Source organism: Macaca nemestrina, chromosome 4, assembly GCF_043159975.1.
Source record: "Macaca nemestrina isolate mMacNem1 chromosome 4, mMacNem.hap1, whole genome shotgun sequence".
Lineage (NCBI taxonomy): Eukaryota > Metazoa > Chordata > Mammalia > Primates > Cercopithecidae > Macaca > Macaca nemestrina.
Window position 1 is genome coordinate 126,530,037 of NC_092128.1, and position 20,067 is coordinate 126,550,103.

A 20,067-nucleotide genomic window follows, 5' to 3' on the forward strand; every position below is an offset into this window, starting at 1 on the left:
TTTGATTTTCCCAGCACCTCTTGGTTGAATTTACATAAGTGCTCTGCTGTGGTTTAAGTGTGTCCCCCAAAGTTTATGTGCTGGAAACTCAATCCTCAATGCAACAGTTGGGATGTGGGGCCTAATAAGAGAGCCCTCATGAATGAGTTAATGTTGTTATTATGGTAATAGATAAGTAATCACAGAGTGGTCTTATTATAAAAGAGAGTTCAGCCCCTTTTGCCCTCTTGCTGTCTTGCACTCTGTTGTCCTTCTGCCTTCTGTCGTGGGATGATGCAGCAAGAAGATCCCTACTAGATGCAGGCCCCTCAACCTTGGATTTCATAGCATCCAGAACTACAAGAAGTAAAGTTTCTTCCTTTCCCCTTTTCCTTTCCTTTCCTTTCTGTTCTGTTGTGTTCCGTTCCATTCCATTCCTTTCCATTCCCGTCGCTTCCCTTCCCTTCCCTTCCCTTCCCTGTTCTTCCGTTCTCTTCCCTTCCCCTCCCTTCCTCTCTCTCCCCCTCCCACCTTCCTTCCCTTCCTCCTTCCCTCTTTCCCTTCCTTCTCTTCCTTCCCTTCCCTTCCTAACCTTCCTCCCCTTCCTCCTTCCCGCCTTCCCTTTTTCCCTCCTTCCCTCCCTTCCTTCCCTTCCCTTCCCTTCCCTTCCCTTCCCTTCCCTTCCCTTCCCTCCCTCCCTCCCTCCCTCCCTTCCTTCCTTCCTTTTTTCCTTCTCATAAATTATGCAGTCTGTGGCATTCTTTTATAGCAGCATGAAATGGACAAAGACCGACTCCATTTTCAAGAGCAAGCCCTTTTGTAGTTTCTGAGCCAATTATGACTACAAAGGAAGTTCTGTAGGTAGCCTCAGATCCACCACCTAGGAAGCATGCTACCAAGCAGTCCTAGCATCTAGGATTCGATCAAGTGCTGGGCAACATGATACCTCTGCAATTTAGCACCACCCTATGTACCTCCAGTTGGCTCAGCCCATCAGGGCTAAAACTACCCCTCATATCCTAGTGTCTCTTGTAGGCAGAAGCCTTGCCTAAACCCTAAGCTGCTTGGCTCACATTCTGTCTTGTGCTTTTTTTGTAGGGGGTTCAAACATACACAAAAGAAATAGGATGAACCTCCACGTACCCAACCCTCCGATTAAGCAGTTACCTCCATTTTTCCAGATTTGTTTCATCTACTTTCATCTCCCTAAAAATTTATGTTTGTAAGGGAAAAACTGAATAGATAGCTCCACGCTACCTCTCATTTTAAGTCACTTTTCAGAGTAGTAAGTTAGTGACCTAGTAACCTTCCCTCTAGTGACCAATAGATTTTTTTTCTGAATATCATCATGAACTCATAGATTATGGTTTGCATTTGATGTATTTCAGGCCATTGTTGTCTTTATTGTTTTGGATGCTTACATTGTCTCATCGAGGTTAATAATTATCTCTTCAAGTTGACGCTCCTGTCTTTTTGATGTGATCCTGTTGGACTTTGATGACTTCCTTGCTTTCTGTCAAAAAAGATGTTCCAGGATCAATATACTGTACCATCCATGGAGTCAGCCATTTCTCTAGGGGGCCTTAATTCCTGTTAGTAGAGAACACAGTTTGGGGTCTTGGACTGAATGACTTTTGTGAACCTCCTCTTCTGAGACTACAGCCTGCATCCCTGCATATAGCCCATTTGGAGCTCTTGCTGGGCACCAGCAGATCTCCTGAAACTGCTATATAGTTCTGCCTCACTCTTACAAAGATTCATCTCTTGAGAGTTTTGTGCTCTGTCCCCAGATATAGTCTTTCTGGTTCTGAAGCTTTTGTTTCAGTCCCCCTGAATTCCACCAGCCCTATGCATACCATACCTTGGATTGCTAACCCAACCCCAGTGGAGCCTCTTTGGTTAGAATAGTTGCCACACCCCGTGCCTAGTACTCTGGTAAACAAGGTTCTACCTGGGCTTAGGTTAACTTTTGCTCCTTTGGGCCCTGTGTTCTACCAGCATTTCATTTATCTGAAACTCCCCCCTCACCTCCAGACCTTAATTGTTCTTTAATGGTTTACTGCTGCTTCCTGGGTTCTCAAGAACCCAGTTCAGGAGTTTCTGTTTTAGTTTGAGATCTTACAGGCCTGTCTCATCAGGTTGGTGTCAGCCCAGCTAGGATTAGGCAGAATTGGGTGGGGGTTGTAGTGCATTTTTGGCCCAGCATGTAGCTGTCTGACTAATTATGTGTCTTTTCTTTCCTGTTGCAATTCATGGGCCTTAGCATCTTCTGAATGGTGTTTAGTAGGTCATCCTGTTGATTTCCTGCTAGGGAGTAGCATACTCTGGCTCTGTACCATTGGCCAAGGGACTTAAGGATAGATGACAGGCTGCAGTTTTGTTAAATGGAACAATATGAAGAGATGGCATTTTGGCAGCAGGGCCTATTTGAATGGTTGGTCCTTTGTCCCTGTGTTGATATAGGCAGATCCTTGACGGGAATTTGGAATGATCCCAAATATTGTAGATCACTGGTACATCAAGTTATCCTCAAGGCTGTCTTTCTAACAGTCTTGAATGATATTTTGTGAATTTTTGGAGATTCTCTGTGTAGGGTTTAATTGTTTAGTTTTTTTAGTCGTGCCTGTTTAGTTTCTTTGCAAAGAAATAAGAAATCTGAAAGAGATGGCAGGCATTAGGGAAAAAAGCCAGGAGCCTTGTTCCCCCACCCTCTACTTAGGTTCTGGAACTGTACTCATAGGTGAGTAGTGAGGAGCTGGGCCCAAGCACATTAATCCTAGATGTAGCTCTGCTTTGCGCTCGCTCCAGTACTTGTATCAAATTCACTTCAAGTCACTCAGAGTAGTATGTAGAGGAGTCATTCAGGAGCGTGCTTATACTTCATTATATCAAATGGGAGATCCTGTAATTTATAGCCTATTATTTCTGGAGTCTGGAGATGGCTCTGCATAAGCTTTGCTGAAGCAGATTTTATTACATTAGAAGAGAACCTAGCTGGCTGCATCCTACACTGGAAGCTTTTAGATGCTAATAAGGAGGTCACAGAACGTAAAGGTCACAGAATGACTCTGGAATCCATTCCCTGCCAAGAAAGAATAATGACGCTCTAGCTTGGCCTCTTTTCGTTTCCCTTTGATTTTGAGTATTAAATTATCTCCTCACTTCCCAGCTGAACAGTTTGGGAGTCTCTATTCCCTAGAAAGACTCTGGTCACATGCCCATCAGATTAAATTAGGTGACAACTCTTTGACCTTAATGAATGTTGAAGGATTTCAAAGGGCTAATGGAAATTCTTCTAGAAGTAATTGCAACCTCTGCCTTTTCTGGGTTCAAGTGATTTTCCTGCCTCAGCCTCCGGAGTAGCTGGGATTACAGGCGTCTACCACCACGCCCAGCTAATTTTTGTAGTTTTAGTAGAGGCGGGGTTTCACCATGTTGGCCAGGTTTGACCTCAGATGATCCATCCGCCTCGGCCTCCCAAAGTGCTGAGATTACAGGCGTGAGCCACCGCGCCTGGTTAAACTCCAGTTTTTCGTGTTCCCTGCATAGGTCAAGGTCTTAGGGAGTGATTCATTCTAGCAGAACTCCCTGGATTTTAAGGCAGGTGTTCCATTTATTAATTGACAAAGGAGGCATATTTCTCCCCTGGTAACCTGAAGATTTAGGTTGTTTTCCCAGGGACTCTGTTTTCACTGTGAGGGTTCTTGGAAACTAAGCAGAGGATGAGGAAAAGGCTGTGAACAAGCTTGCTGGTCTCTCCCTGTCCTATAAAAGAGCATACTTCTTCTGTAACCAGAAGACCCTTTTGATTAGTCAAGGCTGGGCAGACTGAGATGAGGGTGTGTGTGTGTTTGTGTGTGTGTGTGTGTGTCTGTGTCTGTGTGTGTGTGTGTGTGTTGAGACAGGGTCTCACTCTGTCACCCAGGCTGGAGTTCTGTGGTGAGATCAGAGCTCACTGCAGCTTCTACTTCCTGGGCTCAAGTGATCCTCCTATTTCAGCCTCCAGAGTAGCGTGGAGTATAGGAATGTGTTACCACACCCAGCTCATTTCCTAATTTTTTGTAGAGATGAGGTTTCACTGTGTTGCCCAGGCTGGTCTTGAACTCCTGGCCTCATGGGATCCTCCTGCCTTTGTCTCCCAGTGGCTGGCATTATAGGTATGAGCCACCTCACCTGACCTGCAATGATTTTTCAACAATATACTTTCTCTTTTACAGAGCCACTTAAGCTAAAGATTCCCTTGAGAACAAGTACTGTCCTGTGGTTTTATGGCCTTTCTTCCATTTGTGGTTCTTGCCAAGTGGAATTTCAATGACATCTTATCAAGATGGATAAACCCAAGTTTCCCAGTGCTGGAATAGAGAAAATGGATGGACAAGTAAGTCCCACTCAGCACCCATAGCCCAGGCATGGGGACCTCAACACACCTGAGCCCCAGACGTCACCTTTCATTGTGAGTAGCTCTGAGATGACACTTCTGGTTGGTAAGTGCCTACTGGCAATAGTTTATATAACAGCAAGTGAAGGAATAAATAGTCACCAAAACGTTTTCTGTCCCCAACTCCAGCATTAATTGGATTAGATAGTTATTTTATGAAAAATTTTCCTATGCCACAGTCCTGACCATATCTTCAAGTGAACAGAAAAATTCTATTAAAAAGTGAACCTTCTGTCTCACTCTGTTGCCCTGACTGGACTGCAGTAGTGCAATTATGGCTCACTGCAGCCTCAACCTCCTGGGTTCAAGCAGTCCTCCTGCCTCAACCTCACAGGTAGCTGGGACTACAGGTGCTTGTCACCGCACCTCACTAATTTTCCCATTTTTTTAAATATTTGGATTCCACAGGACTGACTTTGAAAACTTGAGTAGGCATGGATTTTGGTATACACAGAAATGGGGTAGCTGGAACTAATCCCCCCATATGCCAAGGGACAAATTGTATCTGTTTTTACAATTATACTGTAGGATACATTATGTTCCATGACAATGGTAATTTTTAATGACAATTTTTAATTGAGTGAAATTACCATAAAAATAATAATTTGCTGAGCTGTTACTAGGTGCCTATAAGTACCACAGATTTTTTAAATTCCCCATATCTCTTCCTTATTTCACTTAACCACTCTATCTTAAATTACTCATGCTTGCTTCAGTGGCACATGTACTTAAGTTGGAACAATAGGCCTCTGTGAAAGAATGACATGCAAATTTGTGAAGCATTCCATATTTTTTAAAAAATGAGAAAAAAATTACTCCCAGATTTTCACTGTGTTTGTGCATATCACCTTTTGTTTAGGTTGAATTATATCCAAAGATGATATTTCCGGAAGTGAGATTACTGTGAGTGACAGGGTATGAGCATTCTTATTACCCTTGATGTAAATTGCCAAGCTTTCAGGCATGGTGGCTGTCAGCCTATAATTCCAGCACTTTGGGAGGCTGAGGTGGGAGGATTGCTTGAGGCCAGGAGTTGGAGGAGGCAGTATAATGAGTAACTGTCTGTATTATTTTAAAAAAATGTCCAAGCTTTATCCTGGAAGGTTTATATACAATTTAAACACCAGTGATAGTACAAGAAAATGGCCATTTCACTGCACTTTCACTGGCACAGGTATTATAATTTAACAAGTTACTTTCTGTGTGATAAATAAAAGACTTCATATTACTTTGTCACCTTGTTTTTTTTTTTTTTTTGAGACATAGTCTCGCTCTGTCGCCCAGGCTCTAGTGCAGTGGTATGATCTTGGTTCACTGCAACCTCTGCCTCCCAGGTTCAAGCAATTCTGCCTCAGCCTCCTGAGTAGCTGAGATTGCAGGCACACACCACCACGCCTGGCTAATTTTTGTATTTTTAGTAGAGATGGGGTTTCACCGTATTGATCAGGCTGGTCGCAAACTCCTGACCTCGTGATCTACCCGCCTCGGCCTCCCAAAGTGCTGGATTACAGGCGTGAGCCACGTACCCAGCCTATTTGTCACACGTTTTATCTTTCCTTGTGTTAGCTTCTTAGCTTTCTTTCTTTATTGTCCCTTTTTTTTTTTTTCTTTTTTTGAGATGAAGTCTCGCTCTGTCTCCCAGGCTTGAGTGTAGTGGCACAGTCTCAACTCACTGTAGTCTTGACCTCCTGGTCTCAGGTGATCCTTCCACCTCAGTACTTGGGTTTATGGGCACATGCCACTATGCCTGGCCAATTTTTTGTTAATTTTTAGTAGAGACGAGGTCTTGCTTTGTTTCTTAGGCTGGTCTGGGACTCCTGGCCTCAAGCGATCCCCCCACCACCCCCTCCCAAAATACTAGTATTATAAGTGTGAGCCACCATGCCTGGGCTGTCCATGTCTTTTCCATTTATTTATGGAATTAATTTGTCTTTTACTAATGCGATGATCTGTTTAATCTTTTATTAAATTATAAAAACAGTAAATACTTTTAAATAAATAAGTGAAAAATTTCCTTCAGTCTTTAGACCCATAGTCTTATCTCAGGAAATAATTGCTATTGAGAAAATGGGCCATATCCTTCAAGACACATACATGGTGATTGAACATCACTTCACATTTTCATATTTCGTGGACATTTGTGCCAATACCTATTGATCTATCTTAATCCTTTTCATGGTTGCATAATATTTTGTTATATAGATGTATCACAGTTTACTCATCAGCTGCTGTAGGCACTTAGGCTCCTTCTAATATTTGCTTTGAGTTCTTTATATAATTAAAAATTAACCCCCTCAGCCAGGTGTGAGGTCACACCTCTGTGGTGTTACAGGCAGGTCACACCTGTAATCTCAGCACTTTGGAAGGTTGAGGTGGGAGAACTGCCTGAGTGTGGGAGATCACCACCAGCCTGGTCAACATAGCGACACTTTGTCTCTACTAAAAATTAAAAAAAATATTGAGCTACACATTGCACTGTACACCTATAGTCCCAGCTACTGGGGAGGCTAAGACTGGAGGATCACTTGAGCCTAGAAGGGTGAGGCTGCAGTAAGCTATGATCACACCACTGCACTTTAGCTTTGGTAAGAGCAAGACTGTTTCTTAAATAAAATAAAAATTAGATGGGAATATTGCTCGAGCCCTGGAGGTTGAGGCTTCAGCTAACTGTGATTGCACCACTGCAGTCCAGCCTAGGCGATAGAGCAAGACCCTTTTTCTAAAAATAAAATAAAAAGTAACCTTCTGTTATATTTCCCAGTAACACTTTCCCTCCTATGTTTCTGCTGGAAGCCCTTGTATTTTGTTTGTTTTTCACATACCATTTAAAACTTTTAAGTACTGATGTCTGTCTGTGTCATCCCTCTTGTTTCTTTTCTTTTTTTTTTTTTTTTTAAAGAATGTGTTTTTGTCACTCCAGCTGGATCTACCATGAAAGACTTCTGAATCCAGGAAGAGACACTGACTGGGCAACATGTTATCCAGGTACGAAAAGACTTGGACTATAACTCAGAAATGATCAAGTAATAGTGCATGCATCAAGTGCAATGGGAAGCTCTTCTGGAGGGTGAGAGAAGCTTCCAGTTAAGGTGACATTGAAGCCAGGTCCTGAAAGATGAGGAAGAGTTGTATGAGAGTGGGGAGGGAAGAGGGACGTGGAGGGATGAGGAATGGGCTGGGATGGGATGGAGTGAGCAGCCCAGGCAGGGAAACCAGCACTGTACAGACCTGGACAATGAAGATGGCACATTTTGTTCAGGGAATGGTGAATTAAGTGTGGCAGGAATGCTTTGTAGAGACAGTAATTTGCTTGTATGGAATTTTGCCCGAGACCTCATTACAGTTTCTAAGTTTTTGTGTTATCATGCATCACTGTCCTTGTCAAAGAGTGTGATGATCACAATAACATCAAGCATAGTATTTCATTAATTCTCACAAAAATAGGTAGGTGCCACAGTTATCCCCATTTTATGCATGAAATGATGAAGACTTGGGGTTAATGAGCGATTTGCCCAAGCTCACATGGATATTAAGACTGAGTCAAATGTTAGGTCTGGTCTGACTTTAATGCTTGCCTTGTTCATGAGCACCATGCATTGTCTCTCCTATGCAGTTAAGCAGGTAGACAGGTGAGAGAAGAACTCATGTTTTTCTCTACTCACACACTTCTAACCAAATGTATGTGTGGAGTTTCTACACCGGTTCTCCAACTCTCTGGATACCAACTGCGTATTCCACAATTCCATTCCAACACTACCTGGGGTTAGTGCAGACCTCACAGGTTAGGGGCTCAGTCCCACAAGACCACCCTTACTTCAGATGCCAATTGCAAGTCCTAGGTTGTCACCTGTATTTCGACCAACCAGTTAGAAATCAGGGTTTCCCATGACTCTCTTTTTCAGTTTAGTTATTTGCTAGAACAACTCACAGAACTTAGAAAAACAGGTTTTTCCTTTTCTTTCTTTCTTTTTTTTTAAAAGACAGGGCCTTGCTCTGTTGTCCAGGCTGGCGTGCAGTGGTGCAATCATAGCTCATTGAAGCCTCAACCTCCAGGGCTCAAGTGATTCTCCTGTCTCAGCCTCTCAAGTAGCTGGAATTACAGGGTTCCCACCACCACATCTGGCTAATTTCTTTTATTTTTTGTATAGATGGGGTCTTGTTATGTTGCCCAAGCTGGTCTCAAATTCCTAGACTCAAGTGATTTCCCCCCACCTCTGCCTCCCAAAGTGCTAGGATTACAGGCATGAGCCACCTCATCTGGCCAGCTTATTTTCTGTTACTGGCTCAATGTAAAGGCTCCATCTCAGGAACAGCCAGTGAAAGAGGTGCACAGGGCAAGGTAAGTGGGGAGAGGCACAGAGCTTCCATGCCCTCTGTTGAGCACACTACCCTCCCAGCACCTCCTTGTGTTCAGCGACACAGAAGTTCTCCAAACCCTGTTGTTTGGGTTTTTATGGAGGCATGATTGATTGACATTGGTAGCTAAGTCAATCTCCAGTCCCTTTTGCCTCCTGGAGTTCGGCAGGTGAGGCTGAAAGTTCCAAGCCTCAAGAAATGTGGTTGGGGCTGGGCGCAGTGGCTCATGCCTGTAATCCTAGCACTTTGGGAGGCCGAGGCGTGCAGATCACTTGAGGTCAGGATTTTGAAACCAGCCTGACCAACATGGTGAAACCCCATCTCTACTAAAAATACAAAAATTAGCTGGGCGTTGTGTCACATCCCTATAATTCCAGCTACTCAGGAGGCCGAGGTAGGAGAATTGCTTGAACCTGGGAGGCGGAGGTTGCAGTGAGCTGAGATTGTGCCATTGCACTCCAGCCTGGACTACAAGAGCCAAACTCCGTTTAAAAAAAAAAAAATGTGGTTGGTTCCTCTGGCAGCCAGCCCTCCTCCTGAAGCAGTCTGGGAGCTTGCAGCCACTCTGTCAGCTCAACAGCAGCCCACATGCATTCTTACCATGCTGCAGATCTGAAAGACCTCAGAGGCCCTTGTGTCAGGAAACTGGGACTAAGACTGAATATTAAAACAGAAAATGCTCCTATTACCTCCGTCACTAAGGACTTTATAAGAGCTTTAGAAGTTCTATGCCAGGAACCAGGGGCAGAGACCAAATGTATATTTCTTTTCTTACATTTGAGACAGAGTCTCGCTCTGCCACTGAGGCTGGAGTGTAGTGATGTGATCATAGCTCACTGCAGCTTTGACCTCCTAGGCTAAAGCGATCCTCCACCTTAGCCTCTCCAGTAGCTGGAACTACAGGCGTGCATCACCATGTCCAGCTGATTTTAATTTGAATTTTATAAAGGCGGGGGTCTTCCTATGTTCCCCAGGCTGGTCTCGAACTCTTGGCCTCAAGCGTTCCTTTCTCTTTGGCCTCCCAAAGTGTTGGGATTACAGTTGGGAGCCCCCATGCCCACCAATCAAGGATCTTTATAAGAGAAAGGAGGAGGTAGGAGAGTCAGAATTAGAGAAGGAGATGTGGTGATGGAAGAAGAGGTCAGAGAGGGAGATTTGAAGATGCTGCACTTCTGGCCTTGAATATGGAGTCAGGGGCCATCTTCAAGATGAGTCAAGGAATGGGGGTGGCTTCTAGAAGCTGGAAAAGGCAAGGGAGCACATTCTCTCTAGAGCCTTCAGAAGGAATGCAGCCCTTCTGACACCTGACTTGAGCCTTAATAGACCTAGTTGGGCTTCTGGACCCCAGAACTGTAAGGTGGTAGATTTGTGGTGTTTCAAGCCACTAAATATAGGGTAGTTTGTTGTAGCAGCAAGAAGAAATGAACATGAAGCTGGGGCTTTATGTTACAGTTGCTCATGCCTGTAATCCCAGCACTTTGGGAGGCTGAGGTAGGAGGATCGCTTGAGCCCAGCAGCTTAAGACCAGCCTGGACAACATAATGAGACCTCATGTCTAAAAAAGTTTTTTTTAAAAAAGGCTGGGCGCGGTGGCTCACATTTGTGATCCCAACACTTTTAGGAGGCTGAGGGGGTTGGATCATGAGGTCAGAAGTTCAAGACCAGCCTGGCCAAGATGGTGAAACCCCATCTCTACTAAAAATACAAAAATTAGCCAGGTGTGGTGCCTGTAATCCCAGCTACTCGGGAAGCTGAGGCAGAGAATCACTTGAACCTGAAAGGCAGACTTTGCAGCGAGCCGAGATCGCGTTGTTACACTTCAGCCTGGATGACTGAGACTCTGTCTCAAAAAAAAAAAAAAAAAAAAAAAAAAAAAAATTGCCAGACATTGTGGCATGCAGCTGTAGTCTCAGTTCCTAGAGAGGCTGAGGTGGGAGGATTGTTTAAGCCCGGGAGGTTGAGGTTGCTGTGAGCTATGATTGCACCACTGTACTCCAGCCTGGGCAATAGAGCAAGACCTTGTTTCAAAAAGAAAGAAAGAAATGAGCATGATGGGAATGGGGACAAATGGCAATGTTGAGTAGAGTGGTCAGTGTTGGCCTCGTAAGTGAATATTGAGCAAAAGTTTGAAGCAGATGATGGAGCTGGCCGAAGTGCTGAGGGAAGAGCTCTGTAGGCTGAGTCAACAGGATAAAGGCATTAGGAGGAAACTCCCTGGTGTGTCTGAGGCTCTGGAAGGAGGCCAGTGGAGCAAAGAGAGAGAGGGAGCGAAGTTGGCGAGGAGGCCAGGGAGTTGCTGGGCTGGGATCGGTACAGATCGTGTAAGCCCTGGGATGCTATTCCTGGGGCTTTGGCTTTTACTCTGACTAAAATGGGAACCACCGAGGGGTTCTGAGCAGAGAGGCGACATGACCTGTCTCCTGATTTAAAGCACACCCTGGCTGCCAAGTTGAGAAAGACTCTGGGAAGATTTGTGTAGAAGCATGGGGGCCAAGCTGTGGCAACATCCCAGTGAGAGATGATAGTGGTCCTGACCTGGTGCACAGTGGTAGTGAGAGATGGTCAGAGCCTGGATACATGTTGAAGTCAGTCAATAGGATTTCCTGACAGACTGGATGTGAGCTGTGAGAGAAGGCAGGGGTCAAGGTTGAGTTTGATTCTAATTGAATTATTAAGTAATTAAAAAAAAAAAAACCCTACTGCCTTTCCCAATCCTACCAAGTAAAAGATGCTAGATAAAAAAAATCCTAAGTAAGGCCAGGGGCAGTGGCTCACACGTATAGTTCCAACAGTTTGAGAGGTAGAGATGGGAGTATGTTTTAAGGCCATGAGTTTGAGAGCAGCCTGGGCAACATAGTAAGACCTCCTCTCTCCAAAAATAAAAGAAAGAAATTTAATAAAATAAAATAAATATAGCGGCGCATGGTGGTGTATACCTACTCAGGAGGCTGAGGTGGGCAGATCTCTTGAGGCTAGGAGTTTGAGGCCAGCTTGGGCCACATATTAAGACTTCTCTCTCTAAAAAAAATTAATAATAATTTTTAAAAAGCCTGACATGGTGGTACTTGCCTGTATTTCCAGGTATTGGGGCAGCTGAAGCAGGAGCATCTCTTGAGCCCAGTTGGTCAAGGCTGCAGTGAGCTATGATTATACCACTGCACTCCATCCTGGGTGACACAGTGGGAACCTGTCTCAAAATACAAATACAAATGAAATGAAATCCCAAGTCAGACCAGTCCCTTCTAGGCTATGTAGGCCTTGCAACCACATAGCTGCATGATCAGGTTTGTGTGGCTGTGGATGAGGAGACCCCTGCCCAACTGTTGTTGGCTTTATAATCAGTTTATTTTTCAGTATAGTAATCAAGTATATTTCATCATACTTGATGGTCTCAGATATGTGTGGGTTTTGGAATTCCCCTTGGAACAGGTTGTAACATCTTATTTGCTCCATCATTCCATAATTTTAAAAATCTGATCATTGTTTAATAAGATCGGAATTGATATTAGACTACCTAGTCAGTTTTGATTATTGAGAAAATGAAATTGTGTTGTTTGTACTTTATCCAAGATTGGTGTCATATTGGGTAAATCTAATCAATACTTGAACAAATGCAAAATTAGAGCTTTATCATGAAAAACTATGTCATTCTTGAAGAAGATGCCATTTCTTTTTTTCTTTTTTTTGTTTAAGATAGAGTCTTGCTCTTGTCGCCCAGGCTGGAGTGCAGTGGTGCAATTTTAGCTCACTGTAACTCTTGCCTTCTGGGTTGAAGCAGTTCTCCTGCCTCAGCCTCCTGAGTAGCTGGGATTATGGGTGTCCGCCACCACACCCAGCAAATTTTTGTATTTTCAGTAGAGACACGGTTTCACCATGTTGGCCAGGCTCATCTTGGACTCCTGACCTCAGGTGATCTGCCTGCCTCAGCCTCCCAAAGTGCAGGGATTACAGACGTGAGCCACCAGGCCTGGCCTCCATTTCTTTTTCGTAGTCTTTAATAAACAGCTGGTATTGTTGCAGACTTGCTATTTAGGCACTTAGGAATTTTTCACTAGAAGGCATGTAAAGAAAGACCATGGGCATTTGTAATGAATTTAGCATTCATTCTTTGCGTGACTGTCCCCAGAGCTGTAACTTTACTAATGAATTCTTTACAAACCACTTAGCTAGCAACCGAGCCTAACCAGCCACTCACCCTCGTTATTCAGTGCTCTTTTGTTCTTGTCTGTTTCTCCTCCAACTTGGCTGCACTCACAAAGTGATACAAACTTGCATTTGTTTTCCTTCCTTTTTAGAGACAGGGTCTTGCTCTGTTGCTCAGGCTGCAGTACAATGACATGGTCATGGTTCACTGTAGCCTCAAACTCCTGGACTCAAGCAGTTCTCCCACTTCAGTCTCCGAAATAGCTGGGACTCCAGGCATGTGCCACCATGCCCAGCTAATTTTTTCATTTTTTATCATAGAGATGGGATCTTGCCAGGTTGCTCACACTAGGCTCAAAACTCCTGACCTCAAGTGATCCTCCTGACTCAGCCTCCCAAAGTGCTGGGATTACAGGCAAGCATGACTACCTGTGCTATTATTTTAAATAATAGCTTTATTAAAATATTATTCACATGCCATTCACTTTATTTACTGAAATCTGCAATTCAGTAGGTTTTAGAATACTCAAGAGAGCCGTGCATCGATCACCACAGTCACTTTTAGAATCTTTTATTACCCTATAGAGAAATCCATACCCCTTAGCCACTACCTCCTACTCCCCCCACCTGCCTTGGCCCCCAGCCTTAGGCAACCATTGATTCATTTTTTTGTCGCTATAGATTTGCCTAATCTGGACAAATAGAATTGTACAATATGTGATCTTTTGTGGCTTTTTTTTCCTCTTAGCACAATGTTTTCAAAGTTCCTTTATGTCATAGTGTGTATCAACCTTTCATCGTCCTATTGCTGAGTAATATTCCGTGGTAGAGACACGCTGCATTTTGTTTATCTGTTCATCAGTTGGTGGACATTTGGGTTGTCTTCATGTTTTGGCCATTATGAATAATGCTGCTCTGAAGATTGTTGTACAATATATATTTGTGTGGATATATATTTTTATTTCTCTGGGATATATGCCTAGGAGTGAAGTTGTTGCATTATATGATGACTGTACATTTTGAGAAACTGCCAGACTGTTTTCTTAAGTGGCTACACCAGTTGGGTGTGATGGCTCACACCTGTCATCCCAGCTACTCAGGAGGCTCCGATGGGAGGAATTGAGCCCATGAATTCAAGACCAGCCTGGGCAAGATAGTGAAACCCTGTCTTGATTAAAAAAAAAAAAAAAAAAAAAAAAACCAATTGAAATGACAGGAAAAGAAATACCCAGTGTTTACACGATTTTATGTTCCCACCAGTAATGTATGTGGGTTCCAATTCCTCCACATCTTCACTGACATTATTATTATTTTTTAGATAGGGGCTTCTCTGTCTCTTAGGCTGCAGCCCAATGACACCATCACAGTTCACTGCAGCCTTGACCTCCCAGGCACAAGTGATTCTCTCATCTCAATGCCTGGCTAATTTTTATATTTTTTTGGAGTGATCGGATTTTACCGTGTCACCCAGGCTGGTCTCATACTCCTGGCCTTGAGTGATCTACCCACCTCAGCCTCCCAAAGTTCTGGAATTACAGGCTGAGCCACCATGCCTGGCCTTCACCAACATTTGTCATTATGTTTTGTTTTTTCTTTTATACCTTAAAGCAGTATAAGAACAAGTGTCTTCAATTATAGGAAACAATATAATCCCAGGGCATTGGGAGGCTAAGACAGGAAGATGTGTTGATGCCAGGAGTTTGTTTTCTGTTTTTTTTTTCAGACAGAGTCTCACTCTGTGGCCCAGAGTGGAGTGCAGTGGTGCGATCTTGGCCCACTGCAACCTCCGCCTCCCAGGTTCAAGTGATTCTCCTGACTCAGCCTCCCAAGTAGCTGAGACTACAGGTACACGCCACTACTGCCCGGCTAATTTTGTATTTTTAGTAGAGTCGGAGTTTCACCATGTTGGCCAGGCTGGTCTCGAACTCCTGACTTCAGGTGATTTGCCTGCCTCAGCCTCCCAAAGTGCTGGGATTACAAGCATGAGCCCCCATGCCCAGCCTGATGCCAGGAGTTTTAGACCAGCCTGGGCAACCTAGCAAGACCTTGTGTCTACAGAATATTTAAAAATTAGTCAAATGTGGTGGTGCCTGCCTATAGTCTGTCTCTCTCTCTCTCTTTTTTTTTTTTTTTTTTAACTTTTTGAGACATGGTCTGGCTGTGTCTGAAACTCCTGGGATCAAGTGATCAGTCCTCCCACCTCATCCTACCAAGTAATAGGGACCACAGGTGCATGCCACCGAGGTCTTGCTATGTTGCCCAGGCTGGTCTTGAGCTCCTGGCCTCAAGCAATCCTCTCACCTTGGCCTCCCACAGTACAAGGATTACAGGTATGAGCCACCATGCCTGGCCCCTACCCTGCCTGTTGAGAACCAAAAGAAGGATCCAAATTCTCCTTAGCTCAACTCGAGCCATTTCCTGATTGCATCATCAGCAAGGAGCTGGTTATTGGGCTGTCCAGACCTCCCAAGTGGCACAGAAATGAGGTGAGGGAGTTTTCCTGCTCCTCCACTCTGTGAGGAGTTGGAAGATGATGTTTACTCGTTTGCAGAGAGAGATGCCTTGTAGGCACCTTAGGATGGAGGGGACCCTGATTCCAATGTCGTTTTTTTCTTTAGAAATAGGACCTTGCCTTGTCACTCAGGATGGAGTTCAGTGGTCCAACCACGGCTCACTGTAGCCTCAAACTCAAGCAATCCTGCCACATCAGCCTTCCCAGTAGCTGGGACCACAGGTGAGCACCATGACACTCAGTGAATCTTGTGATTTTTTTGTAGAGATGGGGCCTCAAGTGTGTTGCCAGAGCTGACCTTGAACTCCTGCACTCAAGGGATTTTCCTGCCTTGGCCTCCCAAAGTATTGGTATTACAGGCATGAGCCATTGTGCCCACCGTCTCTGGTTCTTAACCTTCTGCCTCCCTCTTCCACTTTTAAAGAATGCTTGTAATTACATGGACTCTTCTAGATATTCCAGGATAATCTTGTTTTAAGGTCAGCTGATTTTCAACATTAATTTTATCTGCACTCTTAATTCCCCCTTCCTATGCAATTGTGCTGTGTAACATAGGACATGAACAATTGGTGGGGGTGGGGGTTATTACTTTGGCTACCACAGTAACTGTTTTGTGCTAGGTACTGAGCTAAGCACTGGTGAATTAAGCATGAATAACACACTCTCCCTAATCTCCGTCCATTCATGGGAGGAGCACCTCACCTGCCATGCTCCTGAGAATCTGGGGAGTCAAGGAAGTCTTCCGTGAGGAGGTGATGCCAAAGCGGACAAGTGACAGAGGAGCCGAAGCTAGCCAGGAAGAGAGTAGAGGTTTAAGGGGAAGCGTATTATAAGCAGAGGGCATCACCCACTTCAGAGAGTCCCAGAGGAGAAAGATGAGGCTCAGCTGGACTCCATAGTAGGTGAAATGGAGAGGGGCAAGCAGTGAGGCTGCCTTGCAAGGCAGGGCAGAGCAGGGGCTGTTAAGGAGTCTGGACTTAATCCCGGAGGCAAGGAGAAGTGATGTAAATGGGGGAGTAACGTGATGAGATTCATGGATTAGAGACATGGTTCAGGCTGCTATAGCGAAGGCACCAAGGGGAGCAGATGGCTCAGTGGGTGTGCAGGAGACCTCTCACTGAGTTTAGGAAGAGGTTTTTAAAATAGAAGAAGTTTGAGTAATTTAAATGATGGTGGGAAGGAGCTAAAAGTGGGGGATAGGTTAAAGATACAGGAAAGTGGGAGGAAGAACTGACAAGTGAGGTTCCTGAGAGGGCAGGAGAAGAGGAGATTCCCATAGGGGGATTAACACTTTCTTTTCTTTTTCTAAGACAGGGTCTTACTCTGTCACCTAGGCTGGAGTTCAGTGGCATGATCTTGGCTCACTGTAGTGTAGACTTCCCAGGCTCAAGGGATCCTCCCACCCCAGACTCCCAAGTAGCTGGAACTACAGGTGTACACCAGCACCACACCTGGCTAATATTGTTCTTTTTTTTTTGGGTAGACACAGCATCTCACTATGTTGCTCTGACTGGTCTCCAACTCCTGGCCTCAAGCGATCCTGCTGTCTAGGCTTCCGAAATTGCTGGGATTACAGGCATGAGCCATAATGCCTGACCTCTGCTAGTTCTGTATTCTCTAGAGATGTCTTTACTTTGTGCTAGTGTGTCCCTCATTATGCTGATCCTCTGTTAAACTTAATACCTTTTTTTCTTTTGAGACGGAGTTTCACTCTTGTTGCCCAGGCTGGAGTGCAATGGCGCCATCTCGACTCACCGCAACCTCCGCCTGCCGGGTTCAAGTGATTCTCCTGCCTCAGCCCCCTGAGTAACTGGGATGACAGCCATGTGCCACCATGCCCAGCTAATTTTGTATTTTTGGTAGAGACGGGGTTTCTCCGCGTTGGTCAGGCTGGTCTCGAACTCCTGACCTCAGGTGATCCGCCTGCCTTGGCCTCCCAAAGTGCTGGGATTACAGGCATGAGCCATTTCGCCTGGCCAAAATTAATACTTTTTATATTAAATTGACATATATGTATTTTTTTCTTTTTGATACCGGGTCTCACGCTGTCACCCAGGCTGGAGTGCAGTGGCACAACCTCTGCTCATCGCAGCCTCCACCTGCCAAGCTCAAGCAATTCTCCTGCCTCAGCCTCCCACGTAGCTGGAATTACAGGTAAGTGCCACCACATAGCTAATTTTTGTGTTTTTTGTAGAGATGAGATTTCGCCATATTTCCCAGACTGGTCTCAAACTCCTAAGCTCAAGGCAATCCACCCACCTTGGCCTTCCAAAGTGCTGAGATTACAGGTGTGATCCACCTTGCTCATTCCAGTTTAAACTTGTGAGTTGATTGTGTCTCCTGATTAGACTCCTACAAATACAGAATTGATGCTAGGAAGGGTACCAGGAGATAGACCCACACAGATAGGATTTGGGAATAGGTTTGGTTATCCATGGAACAGTGCTGAACTCCTTCCTAATGGGATATAGGATGCTGGTGATTTCCAGGAAGTGACCTCACAATGACTCAAGCTACCACTTACTATTGATTGTGGTGAAATGCCAGGTGAAGCGTATGCCCTGTGAGCTTAGGGGTGCTACAGTTGACCACTGCCACAGTAAAGATGACTCTGAAGAATGGCATGGGATGGATCCTTTCGAATGCACTTGAGCAGCGGTCTCCAACCAAAGGGCCATAGAACCAGAGGTGAGCAGCAGGCGAGTGAGGGGAAACTTCATCTGTATTTCTAGCCCCTCCTATCGCTTGTATGACCACCTGAGCTCCATGTCCTGTCAGATGAGCAGCAGCATTCGATTCTCATAGAAGCACGAACCCTGTTGTGAAGCGTGCATGCGAGGGATCTAGGTTGTGCACTCCTTATGAGAATCTAATGCCTGATGTTCTGTCACTGTCTCCCATCACCCTAGATGGACAGTGTCGTTGCAGGAAAACAAGCTCAGAGATCCCACTGAGTCTACATTATAGTAAGTTGTAGAATTATTTCATTATATCTTACAATGTAGTAATAATAGAAATAAAGTGCACAGTATATGTAATGCATTTGAATCATCCTGAAATTATTCCCTCCACTCCCAGTCTGTGGAAAAATTGTCTTCCACACATTCACTCTGTTTTTTGGTAGAGACAGGGTCTTAATATATTGCTCAGGTTGATCTCAAATTCCTGGCCTGAAGTAATATACCTCTCGGCCTCCCAAAGTGCTGAGATTACCGGCGTAAGCCACCACCCTCAACCAAGACTTATTTCTTTTTTTTTTTTTTTTTTTTTTTTTTTTTGAGACGGAGTCTCGCTCTGTCGCCCAGGCTGGAGTGCAGTGGCGCGATCTCGGCTCACTGCAAGCTCCACCTCCCGGGTTCACGCCATTCTCCCGCCTCAGCCTCCGAGTAGCTGGGATTACAGGCGCCCGCCACCACGCCCGGCTAGTTTTTTTTTGTATTTTTAGTAGAGACGGGGTTTCACCATGTTAGCCAGGATGGTCTCGATCTCCTGACCTCGTGATCCACCCGCCTCGGCCTCCCAAAGTGCTGGGATTACAGGCTTGAGCCACCGCGCCCGGCCAAGACTTATTTCTTAAACCAAATAAAAATTAAGTGAGATTACTTGAGCCCAGGTGGTCGAGGCTGCAGCGAGCCCTAATTGCACCACTGCACTCCAGCCTAGGTGACAGAAAATAAAAAATAAAATAAAAATAATGTCTCAAGAAATAAAATAAAATACAAATTAACCCTTTATGACAGTCCCAGTAACTTTCCCTCCTAAATGTTCCCCACAAGTCTTTGAATTTTGTTTAATTTTCACACACATACCATTTAAGACGTTTAAGAACTTCTGTCTATCTGTGTCATCCCTTTATTTCAAAAGAATGTCTTTTTGTCACTTCCAGCTGGATCTACCATGAAAGACTTCTGAATCCAGGAAGAGAGACTGACTGGGCAACATGTTATTCAGGTACAAAAAGACTTGGACTGTAACTCAAAAATGATCAAATAATAGTGCATGCATCAAGTGCAGTGGGAAGCTCTTTTGGACAGTGAGAGAAGCTTCCAATTAAGGTGACCCTTGAAGCCAAGTCCTGAAAGATGAGGAAGAGTTGTATGAGAGTGGGGAGGGAAGGGGGAGGTGGAGGGATGAAGAATGGGCTGGGATGGGATGAAGTGAGCTGCTCAGGCAGGAAGACCAGCACTGTACAGACCTGGACAATGAAGATGGCACATTTTGTTCAGGGAATGGTGAATTAAGTGTGGCAGGAATGCTTTGTAGAGACAGTAGTCTGCTTGTATGGAATTTTGCCTGAGAGACCTGACTACAGTTTCTAATTTTTTCATGCTATCATCCATCACAGTCCTTGTCAGATAGTTTGGAATAGGTATAATGATCACAATAACACCAAGCATAGTATTTCAGTAATTCTCACAGAATCACAGGTAGGTGCCGCAGTTATCCCCATTTTATGAATGAAGTGATCAAGACGTAGGAATAATGAGTGATTTGCTCAAGCTCACCTGGATATTAAGACTGAGTCAAATGTTGGGTCTGGTCTGACTTTAATGCTTGCTTTGTTCATGAGCACCACATATTGCCTCTCCTATGCATTTAAGCAGGTAGACAGGTGACAGAAAAGCCTGTGTTTGTCTCT

At 44.6% G+C, this 20,067-nt stretch overlaps 2 long non-coding RNA genes across 9 annotated transcripts in view; one reads left to right on the forward strand and one right to left on the reverse strand.

The window, feature by feature from the left end:
- The window catches only part of LOC139362881 (uncharacterized), a 49,323-nt gene that overhangs the window by 19,660 nt on the left and 9,596 nt on the right, over positions 1–20,067 (forward strand). For 6 of the 7 annotated variants that reach the window (XR_011622396.1, XR_011622398.1, XR_011622399.1 and 3 more), the window contains exons 9-13: positions 4,197–4,357; positions 7,338–7,402; positions 15,535–17,582; positions 17,900–18,394; positions 19,315–19,379. This is a non-coding gene — a long non-coding RNA (uncharacterized lncRNA). Of the gene's footprint in view, positions 1–4,196; positions 4,433–7,337; positions 7,403–15,534; positions 17,583–17,899; positions 18,395–19,314; positions 19,380–20,067 lie in introns of all 7 variants that reach the window. The other variant, XR_011622397.1, reaches the window with a different exon arrangement.
- Positions 1,362–17,901, reverse strand: LOC139362882 (uncharacterized). Of its 2 annotated transcripts, none has more exons than XR_011622404.1 (3): positions 17,688–17,901; positions 11,843–11,960; positions 1,362–1,492 (listed from the first exon to the last, which is right to left on the reverse strand). It is a non-coding gene; the product is annotated as an uncharacterized lncRNA (long non-coding RNA). The 2 variants fall into 2 exon arrangements; XR_011622403.1 differs by lacking the exon at positions 11,843–11,960 and adding an exon at positions 16,131–16,217.